The sequence below is a fragment of the Piliocolobus tephrosceles genome, chromosome 14 (assembly GCF_002776525.5).
Source record: "Piliocolobus tephrosceles isolate RC106 chromosome 14, ASM277652v3, whole genome shotgun sequence".
Classification (NCBI taxonomy): Eukaryota; Metazoa; Chordata; class Mammalia; order Primates; family Cercopithecidae; genus Piliocolobus; species Piliocolobus tephrosceles.
The window spans coordinates 103,195,787-103,217,673 of NC_045447.1; the positions used below are offsets into that span (position 1 = coordinate 103,195,787).

General features: G+C 48.2%; 1 protein-coding gene across 6 annotated transcripts in view; it reads right to left on the reverse strand.

Moving 5' to 3' along the window:
- SEMA4D (semaphorin 4D) overlaps positions 1–21,887 on the reverse strand; it is a 135,665-nt gene that overhangs the window by 110,780 nt on the left and 2,998 nt on the right. For 3 of the 6 annotated variants that reach the window (XM_023194552.3, XM_023194553.3, XM_023194554.3), the window contains exon 2: positions 3,452–3,517. The exons of 2 other annotated variants lie outside the window; for them this stretch is intronic. The gene's annotated coding sequence lies outside the window, so the exon portion shown is untranslated. Of the gene's footprint in view, positions 1–2,527; positions 2,549–3,451; positions 3,518–21,887 lie in introns of those variants that run through there. One more of the 6 variants, XM_023194558.2, reaches the window with a different exon arrangement.

Genomic DNA, 21,887 nt, shown 5'->3' on the forward strand with positions numbered 1-21,887 from the left:
GTGCATACAGGCTGAGGTGCACGCCGGCTCAGGTGCATACAGGCTGAAGTGCACACCAGCTCTGGTGCATGCCGGCTCAGGTGCATACAGGAATAGGGGCTTCTAATTCTGTGATTAAATGTGAAACAGAGGTCCTGGGTCAATTTGTACAATCCTTTTGCCTTAATTTAAGAGAGTCATGCTCTTTGCTTCCCACAAGAGGCAACTGAAAAGTAAGTAAAACACATCCCAAGGGTGAGGGCACTGGTAGGGGGTAAAGAACACAAGATGGCAGCCACCAAGGGCTGGGGAGTAAAAGTCCTTCACAATTTCTGACTGTTGTAAGAACTCGATGATGGAGGAGTTCTCCAGATAGGAGGAGGAGATGGCAAAGTCAGCCGGGATTGAGAAGATGATGGAGACAAGACTCACAAGATGGACAGGGATGATCACTGGGCATTCAAGAACAATTTGTGAAAGCCAAATACACAGCCTTAAAATAGAATGTGGACCTAAATACTGAGAAACACCCCCTTCTGTAAGATTTGTGACAAAAATTAATCTGAGTGGAGTCAACGGTCCTAATGGCATGGTGGACCCAAGAGCCGAATCAGCGCTAGCAAAATGGCGGAATTCATATAGAAAAGATGCAAGAGCTTCGGGGCCTAATGATGTCGGTGCTTCATGATGTCTACAGAATACATGAAACTTCCTCAGCTGCATGAAGGACAAACTCCAAGCCTCTCCCCTTTTCCCCCATTCAACTGAAGTCATCTTCACTTCCCACAGCAGTACATTTTCTAGACACATCTTGTAGACCTCAAAGTACTGGAAAGGGCCGCGCATGGTGGCTCACATCTGTAATCCCAGCATTTTGGGAGGCTGAGGTGAGAGGTTTGCTTGAACCCAGGGGTTTGAGACCAGCCTGAGCAACATACTGAGACCCCATCGCTATAAAAGAATTTTTAAAAAATTAGCCTGGCGTGGTGGCACATGCCTGTGGTCCCAGCTACCCAGGAGGCTGAGGTGGGAGGATCGCTTCAGCCCATGAGGTTGAAGTGGCAGTAAGCCGACACTGCACTCTGGCCTGGGCCACAGAGCAAGACCCTGTCTCAACAAATAAAGTATTGGAAAGGAAGCGCTCATTCAACTTATCTTAAGATACTGTAAGATACCTACCACTTTTCCTAAGATATTGTAAATGATACTACATTTTGAAATACATAAGTTGTGCTATAACAACAACAACAACAAAACATCCTGAGCAAGCAGTGCTCCGTGCGGAGCTGACCCGAACATTAAAAAGAAATGAAGGCCGGATGCAGTGGCTCACGCTTGTAACCCCAGCACTTTAGGAGGCCGAGGCAGGAGGACTGCTTGAGCCCCAGAGTGTGAGACCATCCTAGGCAACACAGCAAGTCCTCATCTAGAGGTCTAGAGGAGGTTTTCGTAGACTAAACATTTAAAAATTAGCCAGGCATGGTGGTGCACACCTGTGGTCCCAGCTACTCAGGAGGCTGACATGGGAGGACTGAAGTTCAAGGTTGCAGGGAGTCAGCCTGGGTGACAGAATGAGACCCTGTCTCAAAAACAAACGGCCGGACACGGTGCCTCACTGTACTGTAATCCCAGTACTTTGGGAGGCCGAGGCAGGTGGATCACCTGAGGTCAGGAGTTCAAGACCAGCCTGCCCAACATGGTGAACCCCGTCTCTACTAAAAATACAAAAATTAGCCAGGCATGGTGGCACACGACTGTAATCCCAGCTATTGGGAGGCTGAGGCAGGAGAGTCACTTGAACCTCAGAAGCAGAGGTTGCAGTGAGCCGAGATTGCGCCACTGCACTCCAGCCTGGGCAATGCACTCCACCTCAAAAACCAAAACAAAACAAAAAGAGGAAAGAAGTGAAGGCAGACAGTCAGAGGGCTACAGAGACTCCAGGCTGATCAATCAGTGACAGAAATTTGAGTCCCCTTTCTCAGGTCCTCCCCAGGCATCCCCCAGAGAAGTGGGGCAGAGATAAGGGGGTACCATGCCCACAGCAGCACTCTGGGTCCCCCGAGGGCTGCCTTCACAATCCCCATCCCAGCCCAAAGGAGTTCCAGCCACTCTGCTGATGTGTGGCACCAAGTTCTGGGCTCAAGTCCTCCCACCCACCTCCCCCTTTCATTGCCAAGAAACCTCCCTCCAAAGATGTCCAAATCCAAACTGCCGCTTCTAGACACCTGGCACCAATAAACCCCGAAGATAAACACAGCCTGACTCATTTACCCAGCCCTGTGCATCGCAAGCATCTTAGCCGTAATTAACCTTCGCTTAAACCCTGTGTTTGTGCTTGAGTTTAGAAATCACTAGCATTCAATTCCAAATAAGAACATCACAAAGATTACACTGGACAAATAAAATATAAACAGATCCAAATGCCTCCATGTTCTTAATTACTAGCTATGTTCCTTTGTATACACAGACGAAAGCAGCAACGAAATAGCCTGCGTAAACTGTGTTTACATGAGTTTCTCTCTCTATGACTAGAAGCACTAAAACTCACCTTCAGAACCCGACTGAGCTTCAGAACCCGCCGGTGATTTTTGTTTTTTCAGTGTGTACACTTCATTATCGCTTTTAAGCCCACCCTGGAAGAGGACAACGGCTAAATCATGAAATATTAAGCCACTGTCCCCCAAGCCTCTTCGGCCTGACAGAAACATGTCCGTCAAAGAAGAGAGAAAAGCCAGACGGATTCCTCCCACACCACCACGCTCCTCCTGGCCAAGCCTTTCCGTAGAGGAAGGCCAAGCTGGGGTCAAGACGGGAGACTCTGCTCTCAAGTCTGTGACTGTCAGCCCCTGCAATGGGGGTCCCTGCTGCGGAGGCCCCTGGTGTCCCACCCTGAAAAGTCCCAGAAAGCACTTCTGAGAGAAGCAGCTCTGGCTTAGAACCTGGAGGGTGCCTGGGGCCACAGGCAGGGTTTCACAGCTGCCCTGCTGGCACCTGTGGTCACCCGACCCTTCTTTCTCCCCAGCTCCGGGCCCACCTCGGAGGAGGCTCTCCTGGGGGAAAGGGTCGAGGTGCAGGATGAGAAAACCTGCAGAACCTGCAGCCGGAGGACAGACTAGCACAACCTGGAGGCCATCCTGGGCTGCCAGGAAAGACCTGGCTTTGTGAGAACCAGTGTCACAGAGGCTGGGCAGGAAGCCCCAAGGGCCTGAAAGCGGGCGGGACCGAGACTCATGTCCCCACCCATCTGGGAGCCAGAAGGGGCCTGCTGGGTCCCCAGATCCTGGTGGTGTCACCTCTCTGAGCCTCAGCCAACAAGAAACAGGGAAGAGGACACACTCTGACCACCAGTTCCAGGAACAAACACCCACTCCTGCCAGCCCAACCACACTAGGACCGGTCCATGGGTCACAGCCTTGGCATGGGCTCAGCTCCCCACTCCCACCACAAGGCCAGTGGCCTGAGTCCTTCTTACCTCTGTGACCAGCTCCACTCTCTCACGTGTTCACCCATCAATCATTCATTCACTCCAACATTGCACCTGATGGAAAAGGAAGAGAAGAGCCACCTTTACCAGTCCTGGAGCTGGCGCTCCTCTGCGTTCCCCTCCTGACCCATCAGGCAGCTCCCATCCAGTCCAGACCAGCCTGCCCTGGACCACCAGGCTGTGTTTCTCCTGCCTCACCGTGACTGTTGACGGCAGAATTCACAGGATGGCATGCAGGTCTGATAAGCGCACGCCAGGCACACAGGAGGCCGACGTCAGCAGCCCCACAGACAGCGGGAAACAAGGATATGACCACGGCTTGCACAAACATTGTTTTTCCCAGAAAAAGAAAATATCAGGGAGGCAGAGCTCCCAGACTTTCTGCTGATAAATGCCTCTAGCATGTCCAAGCCATGTCACATTTTGACAGGAAAATGAAGTCGTTTTTGGAAGGAAGACAACAGGAATGGTCCCCAGAGGCACCTAAGGTATTACTGATGCTTAAATAGGGGGCCAGTGGTGACCGGAATGAAGCAACCGTCCTAAGAAGCAGAAGGTCGGCTGAGGTGTGAGTGCAGCTTGCACAAGGCCATGAGAATGTGAGAAGTGCCAACCTTCGGCCACCTCATGCTGGCCTGGTGATCTCTGGGCAAGAACGACAAGCCCTGCCTGCTCTGGGGCAGGCTTCCGGAAGCAGGGCAACACCCTCGTACTATACACCTTGAGCAAGCTCACACAGCTCACCGAGGGCCCGCACTGGCTTATAAAACACAGCCCGCCACAGGGCCCATGCACTGGGGAACACTGACCAGTGCGATGGCTGATGTCACAGGTCAACCTGGATGGGCCGCAGTACCCAGATATCTGGCCAATCATTATTCTTGATACTTCTGTGGAGGTATTATTTTTTAATGAGATCAACATTTAAAGCAGCGGCTTTGAGTAAAGCAAATGACCCTCTGTAATGAGGGTGGGCCTCGTCCAATCAGTTGAAAGCATGACTAGCACAGGCTTCTCACGCAAGGAGAAGGGCAGAAAGTTCTGCCTCCAGACAGCCTTCCAACAAGCTGCAGCTCTTCTCTGGGTCTGCAGCCTGCTGTATATTTTAGACTTATGGCATCTCCACAATAGGGAGAGGTAATTCCTTGTAATGCCTACACATGCACACACACACACACACGCACATACCCGTTGGTTTCATTTCTCTGGAGGACCCTGACTGACACAATCAATCAGGGACATGGCAAAGGTACCCCCACTTCGGAGCAGAACCTAACTGTGGAAGGAAGCTCCCATGACCACGTGTCACCAACAAAAAGTCATGCCTGTGAAGGGTCTGGGCACATACACAGTATCTAGCTGGGATACTGGGCTGACCTGTCCAGGGATAGGAAAGCCAATATATGTGACCCTAGAGAAACACACCACACCACTGTACTACCATGTCAAATTCTCCCCAGGCCATTTCACTTTAGACAAGCTGGAGGCATGCAGGAGAGTGGGGTGAGTTTTATCTTTTGGCTAAAAATACAACTGAGACTTCCGTAAAATAAGTTCAGTAAGCCTCCTAATGATAAGACTCCTAAATCCAAGAAACTCTCCCAGAATGCAGACCTCCAGCGTGCTGTGCACTGCTATTCTGGAACCTATGGGCACACAAGTGCAGGCAGGCACTCACACACACACGCATACATGCACAAGGTACATGCACGTACACACACATTCACACACATACACGCATACACCCCCCCACACACACACACGGCCTACTACAAACACTGCCAATTTCTTTTTCTGGGCTCCACCATTCACAGGGGCCATCACATATCCTGCTAACCAATGCCTTGACAGGAGTAATGTACATCAAAGAAAACCGTCAAGGGTGTGGCCGACAGAAGAGACTTCCACTGAAGCCCCCAGGGACACACAGTACACACAAGGGCACACATGGCTTCGCAGCACACTGCAGAACATACATATCTATGACACAGTGGTGAGCGAATAAAACAAGTGCATACCTCTGCATGGCATGACCGCGGCTTTGGGGAAACAGCCCCTCTATGGATGTGTGTGTACTTACGCATGCACGCATGTGTATGCATCTGAAAATCGCGAAGGAAAAAACTCAGAAAGGCAGGTTGTTAATGGCGTTTACCCAGCACAATGAAAGCTTTCACTCTTTGCTTTCTGTCTTCGTTTTCTGAGCACTAAAAATGCCATTAAAATAATGGAAAAGTTAGTCAGCACATCTTACTTCCTGTTCACACTAAATATCCAACAAGTATTCTTGTAGAAACACTCCTTAAAAGCAAAGGTCCCACCGACAGAGAGAAAAACTTGCATAAAAAAGATAGAAGGCACCTTTCCTGTTTCCCCTCTGAGTCAACATGAAGTTATTTTACAAAGCAGAGAGTTTCCACTGCACTCTTATTTCTATAGCTTCCCACAAAGGCAAAAAGCAGCCGTGGTTTCCATTTTCCTGCTGATAAAGCCCTGCTGAAATATATCCTGGAGAAGGTGAAAGCCTGCCAGCCCCGTCTCCGCCCACCAGGGCCACCAGCCCAGCCCGCACAGTATTTCAATTGCCTTCTTGTGTGCTGTAACAGGTTGAAGAGGTGCGATCTTGTTTGCAAAAAGGGTCTTTCTAGATGTCAGTAAGAATCTTGGGATGAGATCTCCCTGGGTTATCTGAGTGGGCCCTAAATCCGGGGACAAGCGTCCTTATAGATACACTCAGAGGGAAAGACAGACGCAGACACCATGTGATGTTGGAGCGGAGACTGGAGCAATGTGTCACAAGCCAAGGGACACTGGAGCCACACAAGAGGGAAGAGGCAGGACGGAGGCCCCCCTAGCACCTCAGAGGAGCGTGGCCCTGCTGAGACCTTGATTTTTACTTCTGACCTCCAGAACTGGGAGAATAAATTTCTGTTGTTGGAAACCACCCAGTGTGTGGTACTTCTTACGGCAGCTACAAGAGCTTCATCCCTGGGTCCCCTGTGCTCCTATGAAAAGGGATTGTTTCCTTCATGGTTCATTTACAGGGGAAGCAAGAAAGCCCCCAACACACAGACTACGAAAATGCGTGGGATGAGATGAAATGAATCATCCTCGCTGCACCCTTGTTAGGGGTCTTCCCCTTGTTCACACTCCACTCTCCCACCCAAAACCTGAGTCCTAGGCCCCCTCATCCCCCACTCCACCCCAAGGCCCTTCCTTCCCGCTCCTTGGACAGCACCACTTTTCTTCCTGTCACTGCTGCTGTGTTGCATGTTACCCTGAACTCAGCAGCCTGCAACACGTTACTACACTCCTAATACTGTGGGTGAGGAGCCTCAGCGGGTCCCAGCCTCAGTCAGCTCATCTCTGCTCCAATGTCCAAGGACACCAAAGCTGACACACCTAATTACCAAGGGCTCCAGTCCTTGGAAGGCCTGTCCCCTCACTTATCAGGGTCCTGAGTGGAGGGGACTGAATACCAGGGCTGCCCACTGGAGTTCCCATGGCTGCCCGGGGAGCTTGGGCTTCCTCACAGCATGGCTACCACAGGGCCAACTCCTTCCTTGGCATCACAGGGCTCCCAGAGCCAGCATCCTGGTGAACAACGGGGAAGCCACATTGGTGGTCACTCAGCCTCACACCCACCACATTCCACCAATCAAGGCAGTCAGGAGGTAACCCAGATCCACGGCAAGGGGACAGATATCCTACATCTCAGTGACAGCAATGGCGAGACTTACCACCATGTTTTAAAAACAACTACAGCTTTTCGCCCAACTCAGCCACCAGCTGTTTCCGATTTGCTCTGAGTTCTAACTCAGTGTTTGTGACTTCAACACTTCAGCCCCATACTCGTTGGACAGCCTCACCCTCGAGATCCCCTCAAAGCCCCTGTATCTCCTATTGGTACATCCACACACCCTTCTCCTGCTAAAAGTAACACATCCTGTCCATTCTCCTCCAACCCCTACCCTCTCACTGCCATCCCAGAACCTGGGACACACTAGGCAGGCACTGCACGCTCTCCGAGGGGTAGATGGCAGCAGACTGAGTGGACCCTGTACAGCCAGAGACAGAAACTGTGAAGCTGAGAAACACCATGTTAGGAATGACAGGGACGTGCCCACCTGGCCTGGGTGAGCAGGTGGCAGTGGGGCGGGATGTACAGAGGGCACAGCTGGAGAAACCCCCGAGGGTCCAGCGAGGGAGGCGAGACCTATCAGCAAGCAGCAGGAGCTGGTTCAGGGGCCCCTTCTCAGAGGAGAGGGTTCAGAGCAGGGCTGGAAACAGGGTGCCACGTGGGAAGTCTGAGACAAAATTAAACCACAGGTGGCAGCACGGAGACAAGACCTGCCCCAGGAAGTGGAGCCATAAGAACTGGAGGGCTTCTGGTGTCCTGAAAGGAGAATAAAAAGCTAAAACACAGCCTGTGTGCAAGGACATTCAAAGCCTCATTCCTAACAGCCTCAAACTGGAAGCCGAGCGGGCAGCACAGACACCCGTGGCAGATATAAATGTGCCTAAATTGTGGCAGACACACACCAGAATATGAAGTGGCAAGGCAAGAGAAGACGACCCTGGGTGAGCTCAAGTCAAATGTCAAGACGGATGCTGAGTGACACACACGAGGATGTGCTGCAGAATCCAAGGCACACAGAGTCAAGCCAGCCAAGATTAACCTGCGCTGTGATCAGCTGGGGAGTGGTGAGCAGGAGGGCCCAGGGCTCCATGCTCTCCTCCTCTTCCCGGGCATCGCACGGCTGGCTCCATTTGTGAAGATTCAAGGGCCACACACTGAAGCTAGGTATGCTTCACAGTAAATTCTGCAAATATCTCACTGCAGAAGGAAGGAGGAGATGGAAAGATGAAAACAGCAAACCAGGTGAGAAGGCTTCGCCGCTGCTGCTTCCTATCGATGACCTTCCCTTGACTCCAAGAGGGGAAAGGAGGCAGGGAGAGGGGTCACCGCCCAGATGGGTAAGGGGATCCACTGATCCACTGCAAAGCAGGGGCCATGGGGCCGACCCAACTGCTCCAAGAAGAAAGCAGCGAAGCCATTTGAGGATCAACCAGCTCACACCAGTCACAGCACTTGCAATGCCTACTATCCACTGGCTGGCTGTGTCCTGCTGCCCTCCTGGGACACATCCTCAGAGAAGGTGCACCAGCAAGGCCAGCAAGCAGGCCACACCTGGGTCTGATGACCACGAGGCCACAGTCTCAGACCACGGAATCTGCTCTTCATATCAGCTCTGATCAGACAGGCACTTGGAAGGGTCACAATGCAAAGAACAGCACAGGCCACACTTGTTAGCATTTACACAGGCGTCAGCCACAGCTCTGATCCTCAGCAAAGCCTCGCAGACCCAGCAGCGGAAGGCCCCGCAAAGCTCAGGATAACTGCACTGTAGCAAATATCTCCTGTGCAGCAGAAGCCATGCTCTGCCTCCTCCAGCAGCAAGGAGAGAGCCCCCAGCCCAGCAGTTTGGGGAGGGTGACACCAGCAGCAACGGAATCCCGGCCTGACACAATTCATGAATAAGGCTGTGCTTGGCAAAGTGTTTTTCCGTCTTTAGTAACTACAACACAAGTGCTGGAAAAGGCTTCAGAGTAGTCCTGACACAAAACGTCTCAGTGGAAGTCTCCAGATGACACCACCACTTACTTAGAGAATGCCACTGCGGTCTGAGCATGGTCTCCTCACTGAGAAAAGAGAAAGGGGAGAGAGCGTGTCTGTGTTCTCAGGGCTCCTTCATTTCCACCGCGAGACGTCTGTGCTAAGCCATCTATCCCTTCTGCAGCCCTAAATGTGCTAATTATTAAATGACACTCTCTTCCAGTTGAAATAAAACCTGTGCCCACTGCTGGAGTCACAGAGCGGTTACTTGTAAATAAATGGAGTCTGTATCTCCCCAAAGGCTTGTTTCCAGGTCCTGCAGCGACTGGTGTCTATTTTAAAAATCGCCGCCTCACCACCTCTCTGGTCTTGCCAAGCTGGCAGAAGCCAAGCCCTGCTCCAACGCTGCTCTTGTGGAAGGAACTGGAACATGAGGATGGCAGGTCCCTGCATGGAGAGACCTCAGCCCCACAGAACATCCAGGACGCGGCCGCTGCTCACAGTCGAGACCAAGGGGCTGGGCGGCTTCACAGGATTCCACATTTGAAACCCAAGCCACTGCCCTCAGCATTCAAAGACAAGCCAGATATCCAATTCCGCCTGCTCAAGAGCTTTGCTTTGACCCAGTTTTCCTGCCCTGTTGTTCTCGGGCTTGCAGTCCAACACCAGCCCTAAGGCTGTAAGGCATGCCCAGCCCCAGAAATGTGGGGATTAGCCTCACTGAGAGGAAAATCAAGCGGTACAGGAGTACACGGTCAAAGTCAGCCAACGTGAGAAATAAGATAATAATACATAGTGTACACATACTGACTTCATGCTAAAATTTTCACACTTCCATACAGCCAGATGTCACATGGCGGTCAGTATTTCTCAATCTGGGGGTTGCAAACACAGTTTTTCAACAAATACAATCAAATAAAAATAGCAGGGGGTGTCACAGATAGTTAAGGGTGGCTGTTGTAAGCAAAACTTTTAGTGGCATGTGTGTATCTGTGTGCGCGTATGTGTGTGCGTGTGTTTGTGCGTGTGCTGCCTCACAATATAAAACGCATGTGGGTCACTGTCGGTGTCTGAAGCCAGCCAGGCATGAGACACCCACACAGCCAGGCTTCCTGACAGTCAGGAAGCTTTTGTATTGTAATAAAAAATGTTTTAGCAATATGGTCCATGCACTGAAACCTCTCTGAGGCTTCGTTTCAAACATGACACTGAATTCCATGTGCATCTCAGTTCAAACATGGGCAAGAAGGGCTATTACAGGAGTCATCTCATTTAATAGTCCCACAGTCCCCCAACAACCACTGAGGGACAACCCCACTAAGGAAGGGGGTAGGCCCCACTGAGACCACGCACAAGGTGGCAGGCACAGAAGGACTTCCAGGCTCCCCCAGGAACTGGAGCCTTGAAGAGGACGCTGCAGTCACCCCGCCCTGCAGGCCCACCCGCAGCTGCGCTGTGCCTGGGAGAGGCAAGCAAGGGGCCGGCTGGCTTGGCTGCCTGCGTGCCCTTTAGGAGCGGAGCAAGCTGCAAAACACCCACCTGTTCTGGGAACAAAGCACACATGACCAATCTAGGAAAAGTGTGCAAGGCTCTCAAGACTCCGATGCATATGGGGTGCGTGTGTGCTGTATGTGCTGTGGCACGTGCAGCATATGACTGTGTGGTGTTACGTGTGGGGTTTGATAGGTGGTGTGTGTGGTACGCATGCGTACAGTGGGTGTTGTGTGTGTTTTTGTGTGTGTGTGTGGCATGGTATGTGTATGTACCACGTGGTGGGTGTATGTAGTGTGTGTGGTGTGTATGGACTGGGTGTGTGGGGTGGGGAGGTACGTGTATGGTGTGTGTATACATGGGGGGTATGTGTGTAATATTTGGTATGGGGTGTTCATGGTGTGATGTGTGGTGTATGTATGCAGTGCATATGTAGTGTGTGTGTGGTGTGGTGTATGTAGGTAGTGTGGTGTGTGTGTGTGGTATGTGATGTGGTGTATGGATGGATGTGTTGTATGTTTTATGTGCATGGTGTGGCAGGTATGTGTGAAGTGTGTGGTATAGGGGGTATGTGGTATGGTGTGTGGATGTATTGTGTGGTGGGTGTGTGTGTGTAATGTGTGTATACTGGGTGTGTGTGGTGTGGGGGGATATGTGTGTAGTGTGTGGAATGGGGTGTGTGGTGTGATATGTACGTGTGTGTTGTTTGGTGTGTGTGTATTGGGTGTGTGGTGGGGGGATATGTGTGTAGTATGTTGTGTGTGTGTGTGTGTTCTAGAGCTACATTTTTCAACCTTTTCCTTTGTATTTCTCCTTTGTGATTTCCATAACAAGTATTGTTGCAGAAAATCAGAAAAATGCAGACAAGCACCAAGGAGAAAACAGAAGGCATGTCATCAACTAAACATCTGAGTCGCATTTTGGACAGTCTAGTGTTTTCTAGGCAGTTACAAGTCCTTGCCGTGCATGTTGGTTCACGAACTGTTCTTAGCACATGATGTGTTATGCTGACTTTTCATCCCATTAGGCATATTCTACACTAGATTTTTAAAGAGTGACCAATGTGATTATGGCACCTCCTGCCTATTTCACCGTCAGTAGCTGCCCAGGTTATATCTGGATTTTCTATTTATAAACACTGAGAAATACCCTTTTCAATAAATGCTTCTTAACATTCATGATTCTTTAAATAAACTAAATGTCTAGTTCATTCAGACTCCAATGGCCAAAGGGTACACGCGCCTTTAAAGTCTTTAAAACACTAACCAGGCCGGGCGCAGTGGCTCACGTCTGTAACCCTAGCACTTTGGGAGGCCAAGAAGGGTGGATCACCTGAGGTCGGGAGTTCGATACCAGCCTGACCAACATGGAGAAACCCCGTCTGTACTAAAAATACAAAATTAGCCGGGCATGGCGGCGCATGCCTGTAGTCCCAGCTACTCGGGAGGCTGAGGCAGGAGAATCACTTGAACCTGGGAGGGAGAGGTTGCAGTGAGCTGAGATCACGCCATTGCACTCCAGCCTGGGCAACAACAGTGAAACTCCGTCTCCAAACAAACCAAAAAAAAAACCACTAACCAACTGCCACCTCCTGGTGCTTGCATTAGATGCTGGACCTCAGTACAGAGCACCGAATCACAGCTCCTGGCTTCACCACTTCTTGGCTGAGCAGCTTCAAGAATAACATTCTTATTCTCTCTGTTCTCGCCTATAAATGAGAGGGAAGAACTGACCCACTCTTACAGGACTGTGGTCAGAATTCCATGAGACGGACAGAAAACGTCTGGCATATCATTTATAACAAGGTCACCGTGAACATCATCTAGCATTCTTGTCCCATAACTTCTTGCCCTTGTCTCCAATCTTTGTCTTTCCAATTCATCACTCTGAAATGCCAGAGTTACTCCTGAGACACAGATCTGATCGCTTTATTTACTGCTCAAATACCTGCACAATTATGCTGAGTGAAAGAAGCCAGACTCAAAGGCTACAAACAGTATAATTCCTTCTATATGAAATTCTGGTAAAGCCTAGAGGGATGGAAAACAGGTCAGTGGTTGCTAGGTCTGGGGAAAGGAAACTGACTACAAAGGGGCACAAGAGAGAATTTTTGGAGTTACGAAAATTTTCCATACCTTGATTTGGTGATGGTTATATTTACCAAAACCACATGCATTAACCAAAACTCACAGAATGGTACATTTAACAGGAAAGATTTCACTGTATATAAAATTATAGCTCAATAAATCACACAAATAACCAGAACTGACTCAAACAGAAACAGAAAATCTTCATAGTCCTATGTTAAGGAATTGAACTCACAATTAAAAGCCTCTCCATAAAGAAAACCCCAGACAGGCTGGGCACAGTGGCTCACACCTGCAAGCCCAGAACTTTGCAAGGCCAAAACAGGAAGATGGCTTGAGGTCAGGAGTTTGAGGCCAGCCTGGGAATCATAGTGAGACCCTGTCTCTGCTGAAATTCAGAAAAATTAGCCAGGCATAGTGGTGCATGCTTGTAGTCCCAGCTAATCTGGAGGTAGAGGCAGGAGAATTGCTTGAGCCCAGGAAGTCCAGGCTGCAGTGAGCCATGATTGAGTTATGATCGTACCCACTGCACTCCAGCCTGGACAACATAGTAAGACTTGTCTCCAGAAAGAGAAGGTGAGGGGAGGGGAGGGGACAGACCAAGCCCAATCCTACAAAGACTATTCAAAAATAGTAAGAGGAACCACTTCCCAAATCATTGTGTGGGGCAAACTTTACTTTGATATCAAAATCAAAGACAGTACCAGAAAAGAAAATGATATCCCTCTGATATAGCCACAAATATCCTTAATAAATTTGTGCAAATCAAATCCAGCAATATATAAAAAGGATACATCATGACCAAGTGGGATTTGTGCCAGAAATGCAAGAATAATTTAACATTCAAAACTTAACCAGTGTAATTCACCATATTTACAAACAACAAATGAAAAACCATATGATCATCTCAACAGATACAGAAAAAGTATATGTGGAAATTTAACACCTACTCATGATAAAAGCTCTCAAGAAATTAAAAAACTTCCACTGCTTGGTAAAAGGCACTTCATATCTTTACCTAACATCATACTTAACAACAACAACAACAACAAACTTGAAATTCTCCCTTCCTAAGATTGGAAACAGGCAAGAATGTCCACTTTTACCACTTCTATTAATCATTGTGCTGAAGGTCCTAGAAGTGAAAGAAAAGAAGAAAAAGAAGTAAAAAGCATTCTAACTGGAAAGAAAGAAACTTGTCTTCATTCATAATCATCAGAATTATCTATATGAAAGATCTTGAGGGACTACAAAAAATGCTACTTAAATAGCTACTTAGTAAAGTTCACAGGATAAACAAAAAAGATTAAAAAATCAATTGTATTTCTATATATCGCAATTAACAACTGGAAAATAAAATTTTTAAAATCCACGTATAATAATACAAAATACCTATGAGTAAATCTGATAAAACATGTGTGAGACCTGTACACTCAAAACTATAAAACACTGCTAAAAGAAATTAAGGAAGATGAAAATAGAGGGAGATTCCACGCTCACTGGTCAAGAGACCAAATATTGTTACAACGTTTTTTCCCAAATTGATCTAAGGAGTTAATACAATTCTAGCCAAAATCCAAGCAGGCTTGCTGTAGAAACTGACAAACTGATCTTAAGTATATAAGAAAATGCAAGGGATCTAGAACTGACACTACAATTTTGAAAATGAAGTAAAATTGTCACACTACCTGACTTCAGGAGTTACTACAGAGACAGTGTGGTACTGGGACTGATGAGGAACAAGCCATAATGGAACAGAACAGAATCCAGAGACAAAGGCACACAGATATGGTCAATTACTTTACAAACATGGTACCAACATAATTCACTGGGGAAAGAATAGGCTTGTTGTTGTTTTTTATTTTAAAACAAATAGTGTGAGAACAATTGGACGTCCACATGTAAAACAATGAACCTCACTCCTTAGCTCTTTCCATTAAAAATTAACTCTAAATGAATCATAGATCTTTGGTGTTTTTGTTTTGTGTGTGTGTGTGTGTGTGTGTGTGTGTGCGTTTTGAGATGGAGTCTCACTCTGTCGCCCAGGCTGGAGTGCAGTGGCGCGATCTTGGCTCACTGCAAGCTCTGCCTCCCGGGTTCATGCCATTCTTCTGCCTTAGCCTCCCGAGTAGCTGGGACTACAGGCACCCACCACCACGCCCAGCTAATTTTTTGTGTTTTTTTTGTATTTTTAGTAGAGACGGGGTTTCACAGTGTTAGCCAGGACAGTCTCAATCTCCTGACCTCGTGATCCGCCTGCCTCGGCCTCCCAAAGTGCTGGAATTACAGGCGTGAGCCACTGCACCTGGCCAGGTCTTTATTTATTTATTTATTTATTTATTTTGAGAATAGTCTCGCTCTCTCACTCAGGCTGGAGTCCGGTGGCATGATCTCGGCTCACTGCAAATTCCGCCTCCCAGGTTCAAGTAATTCTACTGCCTCAGGTTCCCGAGTAGCTGGGATTACAGATGTGCGCCACAACACCGATTAATTTTTGTATTTTTTAGTAGAGACGGGGTTTCACCATGTTGGCCAGACTGGTATCAAACTCCTGACCTCAGGTGATCCACTCGCCTTGGCCTCCCAAAGTGTTGGGATTACAGGCATGAGCCACCACATCCAACAGAAATGGATCTCAGATCTAAACATAAAAGTTACAATTACCACATTTTTGGAAGAGAACATAGAAAATCTTTATCACTATGGGTTAGACAAAGGTTTTTTAAATAGGGCACAAAAAGCACAAACCATTAAAACAACTTAAAACCAAAAAGTCTGCCCATTGAAAGATATAACTAATAAAGAGGCAAACCACAGATTGAGAGAAAATATTTGTAATACAAGTATCTGACAAAGGGTTTGAGTCGAGAATATGTAAAGAACACTTACAATTCACATACAAGAAGACAACCAATTAAAAAGTGATCAAAGGATCTGAACAGACACTTCACAAAAGAATATACACAAATAGCTAATAAGCACATGAAAAGATGCTCAACTAAAACTGCACGGATACAGCACTACCACATTTCCACTAGAATAGCTACAATTAAAAAGACTGACAACAGCAAGTGTTGGCACGGATGTAAACCAACTGCAACCCTCATACGTTAGCAGTGGGAACGTAAAATGATACAACCGCTTTGGAAAGCAGTTTGCCAGATTTTCAATCAAGTTAAACATCTACTTACCATGAAACCCTGTAATTCCACCTATGGGTAATTACGCAGGAGAAATAAAAACATATGTCCACGCTAAGATTTGCCCACGAATGCTCACAGCATTTCTTATACCATCTTTTATTGTGGTAAAATACTTGTACGATAAAATTTACCATTGTAAAGTGTATAATCCAGTGGCATTTAGTACATTCGCAATGTTACATAACCATCACCACTATCTAGTTCTGGGACCTCAAAAGGAACCCCAATGCATAGTAAGTGTCCACTTCCTATTTCCCCACCACCCAGGCCCTGGCAATCACTAATGTGTTTTCCGTCTGGAAGGATCTGCCCATTCTGAACATTTCATATCAATGGAACAATACAATACGCAGCTATTAATCTGTGCCTGGCTACCTTCACTTAGAATAATCTTTTTGAGGTTAATTCACATTGTAACATGTACCAGTGCTGCATTCCTTTTTATGGCTGAATCACGGGCCATGTATGAATACACCACATTTAGCTTACCCATTCATCCACTGCTGGACATCCGGGTTTCCATCCTTTGGTTACTGGAATAGTGCCACTATGAACAGCCACATATAAGTTTTCGTGTGAGTCCCTGCTTTCAATTCCTTTAGGTACATACCTAGGAGTGGGAGTGCCAGGTCATATGGTAATTCTGTATTTAGCTTTTTGAGGAATCTCCAAACGTTTTTCCAAAACAGCTACACTATGTTACATTTCTATCCGGAGTGTATGAGGGTTGTAATTTCTCCGTAACTTCACCTACGCTTGTTATTTCACTCCCCACTTTTTTTTTTTTTTTTTAATTAAAGCTAGCAGGGTGCGAGATGGTATCTCACTGTGGCTTTGATTCACATTTCCCTAACAACTAATGATGTTAAGCACCCTCTCGCATGTTTATTGGCCATTTGTATATATCACCTGTGCTGACACATTTACCCATGTTTTAACTGGCTGTCTTTGTTGTTGAGTTGTAGCTCCCAGCACTTTGATTCACAATAACCCAGAAGAGGAAACAATTCAAATGTCCACCAACTATTCAGCAATAAAAAGATATGAAGTGCTGGTATGCACAGCAACATGTAAGAATCTCAAAAACATTATGCAGAGTGAAAGGAGCTAGACACAAAGAGTATGCAGATGGTCCCCCATTTACAATGGTTTCATTTATGATTTTCTGACTTTACAATGGTGTGAAAGACATTCGAATCCAGTAGAAATGGTACTGCGAGTATCCACACAACCATTCCGCTTTTCACTGTCAGTGCAGCATTCAACAGATTATATTCAACACTTTATTATAAAAAAGGCTTTGTGTTAGATGACTCTGCCCCACTGTAAGCTAATAGAAGTGCTCTGTGCACGTTGAAGGTGGGCTAGCCTAAGGTATGCTGTTGGGTGGGTCAGGTGTATCAAACACATTTTTGACTTAGGATATCTTCAACTTAATGATGGGTTTATGATTAGGATGTAATCCCATCACAAGTCTAGGAGCAACTGTCAAATATATGCTCCCACTTTGAAAGTATTGAAGAAATAAATCCAATCTATAATAATCTAATCTATGCAGATCTGTAATTGCTGGGAAGAGGGGGTTGAGTGAAAAGAGGCAACAGGGAAATTTAGAGGGATTCTTAGGGCCATAGGGTCTCTGTGGCAACTGCTCACCTCTGCTGCAATAGCAAAAAAGCAGCCACAGACGATTCTGAAATAAATTGGCCCAGCGCCCTTGACCTGCAGGCCTAAACTTACCAAATCCTGGTCTATATCCTGATTACGGTGTCAGTCACGTTGCCAAATACATGTGTCAAAAACTCAGTTAACTGTGCATTTGAAGTGAACATGTTTTGTCATAATTCATGTTAATAAAACTGAGTAAGACAACATTGCCTCTAGTGGGACTCCATGTGGAAAGCACCCCGAGTCTAAAGTGCATCCAACCTGGGGACCACTACTTTCTCCCTGTGGGCCTGTCCCACCCACTCCCAAGTGCGGGCCTTTGTCTTAGAGCCGCAGTTCAAAAGCCTCTGGGGAGCCTGTTAAAACAGATGGCTGAGGCTGGCCACTGTGGCTCACGCCTATAATCCCAGCACTTTGGGAGGCTGAGGGGGGTGGATCACCTGAGCTCAGAAGATCAAGACCATCCTGGCCAACATGGTGAAACACCATCTCTACTAAAATACAAAAAACTAGCCGGGGGTGGTGGTGTGTGCCTGTAGTCCCAGCTACTCAGTAGGCTAAGGCAGGGGAATGGCTTGAACCCAGGAGGCAGAGGTTGCAGTGAGCAGAGATCATATCACTGCACTCCAGCCTGGGCGACAGAGCAAGACTCTGTCTCAAAAAAAAAAAACAAAACACACACACACACAAAAAAAACAGATGGCCGGTCCCACCCCACAGTTCCAGACGCAAGGGAGACTCTGCACTTCCCAGGAGTGCAATGCTGCTGGTGCAGGGACCACTCTCAGAGAAGCACTCTCCCATTCCTCCAGCGTTCAGTCCACGTGGAACTGAGAGTCCGTGTTGCGGGCAAAATGCAGGTCATCCCTGCCGGGCCTGGAGACAACGCCAGCACTCACTAAGGTGATGAGGAAAATGGTCACAGTCCACCAGTGACGGGACAGCCCCATGCATCTGTGGGCTCCGGGCCAAGAGGAGGCGCAACACACACCAAGAGTCAACAGCAGCTCGTGGAGACCCTCCACCAACGGGGCGGCCCCAGCCAGCCTTTGTCCCTCCTGCCCACCTCACGGCTTCCTCCTGCTCTGCTCCATCCTTCCCTTCAGGATGCAAACCTTCCAAGCGGGCCTCCCTCAGCCCTATCTGCCCATGACCCCTCTCCACTTCCCCACTCCCCTTCACAGCAGCAAAATTCCTGAAAAAGCTATAGGGTCCTGCTGTCCCAAATTCCCCTCCTTCCTTCTCTCAACAAACTCACCCCATACTTCAGCCCGCCATCCCAGATCATGTGGATAAACCCCAGGTTGTCCTCGGTTCTCATCTTTGTGGCCTCCACTGTCACCCTCCCTCTCTCGCAAGCTGCATGTGGCCTCCAGGACGCCCTCGGACCCCTACCTTGCTGGCCACACCTTCTTGGTTTCTTGTCCCAGGCTCAGTCCTTGGACCTCTTCTCCATCTACCTCGACTCCCTAGTGGTCTCATCCAAACTCCCTTCCAAAATGTCATCTCTATAGCTATAATATATTGCCCCAGATTAGGGTCCCAGTTCAGAGCACTCCCCCAAACTCCAGACCCCTTCCTCCACCTTCCTCCTCCCCACCTCCACTGTGACACTTCAGTAGGGCTCTCACCTGTACTTTCTTGAGAGCCACATCATCCCTCTGAATCCTCACAACTGCTCCCCTGCAGACCTGAGCCTCAGAGTGATGGCAACTCTACCCTTCCAACACCCCATCCAAGACTCTTGGGTCATCCTGGACCCCTCTCTTGCTGCAACAGCCCTCATGGGATCCATCACAGTCGTGTTGGCTCCGTCTTCACAGAACACCTGGAATCAGCCTGCCTCCCACCTGAGGAGGCTGCCCAAGCTCCTTCAAGGCCCGCCCCGCACCACCCTCCTGCCATTGCTCATGTGTGCCTAAGTGTCCCCTCACCACTCCTCACCCCTCCTACATCTAGGGCTCAGCAGGGCACAGGGGCCACCTGATTTTAAATCACCACCCTCTCAACAAACCACTGGCCCCTCAAGCAGCTGGACCTGGAACTATCTATCTCCCCTCTCGTTAGCCTCCCATCTCCCTCCACTTGACCATATCCCCCGGCACCCCCAGCCATCACTGACATTCAATACATGTTTTCTGGGGAAGCAGTGAAACTTCATCACAAGGACAAGTGCAAGAGTTGGGAGGGCCCTGAAAGGTAAGCAGTTCCTTCACGTCGAGAACCCAAGACACATGAGCATCACCCACCAGGGCCCAAAGGTGCCAGCACTGTGACCCGCCCAGATGGCTCAGCTCCTTGTGGGCCCTCAGAAGGAGGGGGCTCTCTAGGATAAGAGTGATCCAGATGGGGAAAAGAATGTGCATCCACCCACTGGGTGGTTCTGTGCAGGCGTGAAGGCAGGCAGCTCCTGGCAGCACAACAATGAATGTGTGCCAAGACCCTCAGCCCTCAAAGAGGGCCCAGGGCTCAGAGCCCCGCCACAGCCCTGCTGCAGCACCCGGCTGTGCCCTCACAGCACATGGGACACACCAGTCAGGAGCAACAACAAACAAAAGCTCCCAAACTCACAGTGAGAACCAAGTGGGCCAACTGCAGGCCTAACGGGAAACTTTCTGTCCTTCCAAACAAAATCAAAACACACATACAAATCAGAGGGCCCAGCAAACACCCAAATTCTACATCAAGGCAAATTAGGTTCTGGCTGCTCAAGCAACTCTAATTTCTTGCAACAGATCAGGAAAACACAAAAACTGTTAAAATTCTAAGCAACTTCTACTTTTTACTTTGTAGACTTCCATGCAGCATGCACCACTGAGGTTTCTGCTATAGCTTTAGGTTACTTAACATATTCTCTACTAAATGGAAAGAGAAAACAAAGGCACCGCGGAAAATGCTGGAACAAGCCCCAGGTCCAGGTTAGCCAGCCGGCAATGGGGACCCCCCTGGCGCAGGCTACAGACTCGGCCTTCATTTCTGTACTGAGTGTAAGGATGACCCTTCTGTGGCTGGACTGTACTATTATTTAATTGTCAGGGTCTTCATCTTGTCTCCCCTAATGCTGATAGTAGCGTATTGATTTCTATCTTTCATAGTCCACAAAGCACATATTCAGAGGGTCAGTAACTATTGATTCATTGATTGCCTCATGGAAGCCAATGCATCTGTTATTAAGATGTGTAGAAACATGAACTTCCACACATCAAATTCTATTTAAAAAGCCAGAGGAAAGTATATGACCTAATGAAGACCACTTTTTAAAAATTCATTTTGTAATTATAAAAATAATTCTTTGTAACAGAAACAAACCATACATAAGTCAAAAAGAAGACAAAGTACAGGCTCCCTCTTCCCCTTCCCTCTCCTCCCCCAACACACACTCACTCACATTCACACACGCCCCACCCTCTGCTAACTGTGAAGTGCTGCTTTTTCACTCGGGGCTGTGTCCCTAGAGCGTGGGGCAGCGCCTGGCACCAGGTCCACACACACACACCACATAATGAGCTGCTGAATGCCAGGTGTGTGTCCTTCCAGATGGGCTTCCGTGTGAGTGCCTGCACTTGTGCGTGGAGCGGGTACATTCTCTATACTCTACACTAAGGAGTGATGTTTCTACTTAATATGTTGGCACATCTTTTAAAGTAAACCTTTGAATGATGCCGTCATGAAGTAAAGAATCCAATGGCATGTTTTACAGGGAGGAACTGGAGATCTTCGATTATTATTAACTTTTTATGATGGAGAATTTTCAAAGTGCACGGAAGTAGCCAGAACAGAAGAACCCAGGCACTCTCATCCAGACCCCAAACTGTCCACTCAGACCATCTCGCCCCTCCTCGTCCCCTCTGCTTCCCCACCTCACACTAATCTGAGGCAGATCCCAAACATCATTTCATCTATGAACACCCAGTATCTATCGCTAAAGGATGAAGATTATTCTAACATAACCACAATGCAGTGATTAAGGAATTCCTTAAAATCATCATTCACTCCACAAACGTCCATGAGACACATCAATAGCCTAATTTTCAAAGGAGTGACTCTTGGATCAAATGCTGATCCAAGTGATAGCTCTGGATCAGGCTTTGATCAAAGCCAGAAATCCTGGGATGCCACTTAGATGTGACCCAGGGCAGGGATGCAGTCATTGCTTTCATGGGCAGCATCTGAAACTTCTGGACCAAATAACAGGACCCTGCCTACCCCCCACTGAGGCTTGCACAGGTGCTGTGGGAAGGTGGCTGTGAGGTTCTGCACCCTCAGACTGTTGTTGATGCCCCAGGGGTAGCAGCAAAGCAGTAGAAAGCTGGGGCCCCTCCTGCGACACCCCCAGGTAAAGGCAAATTCGCTCAGGG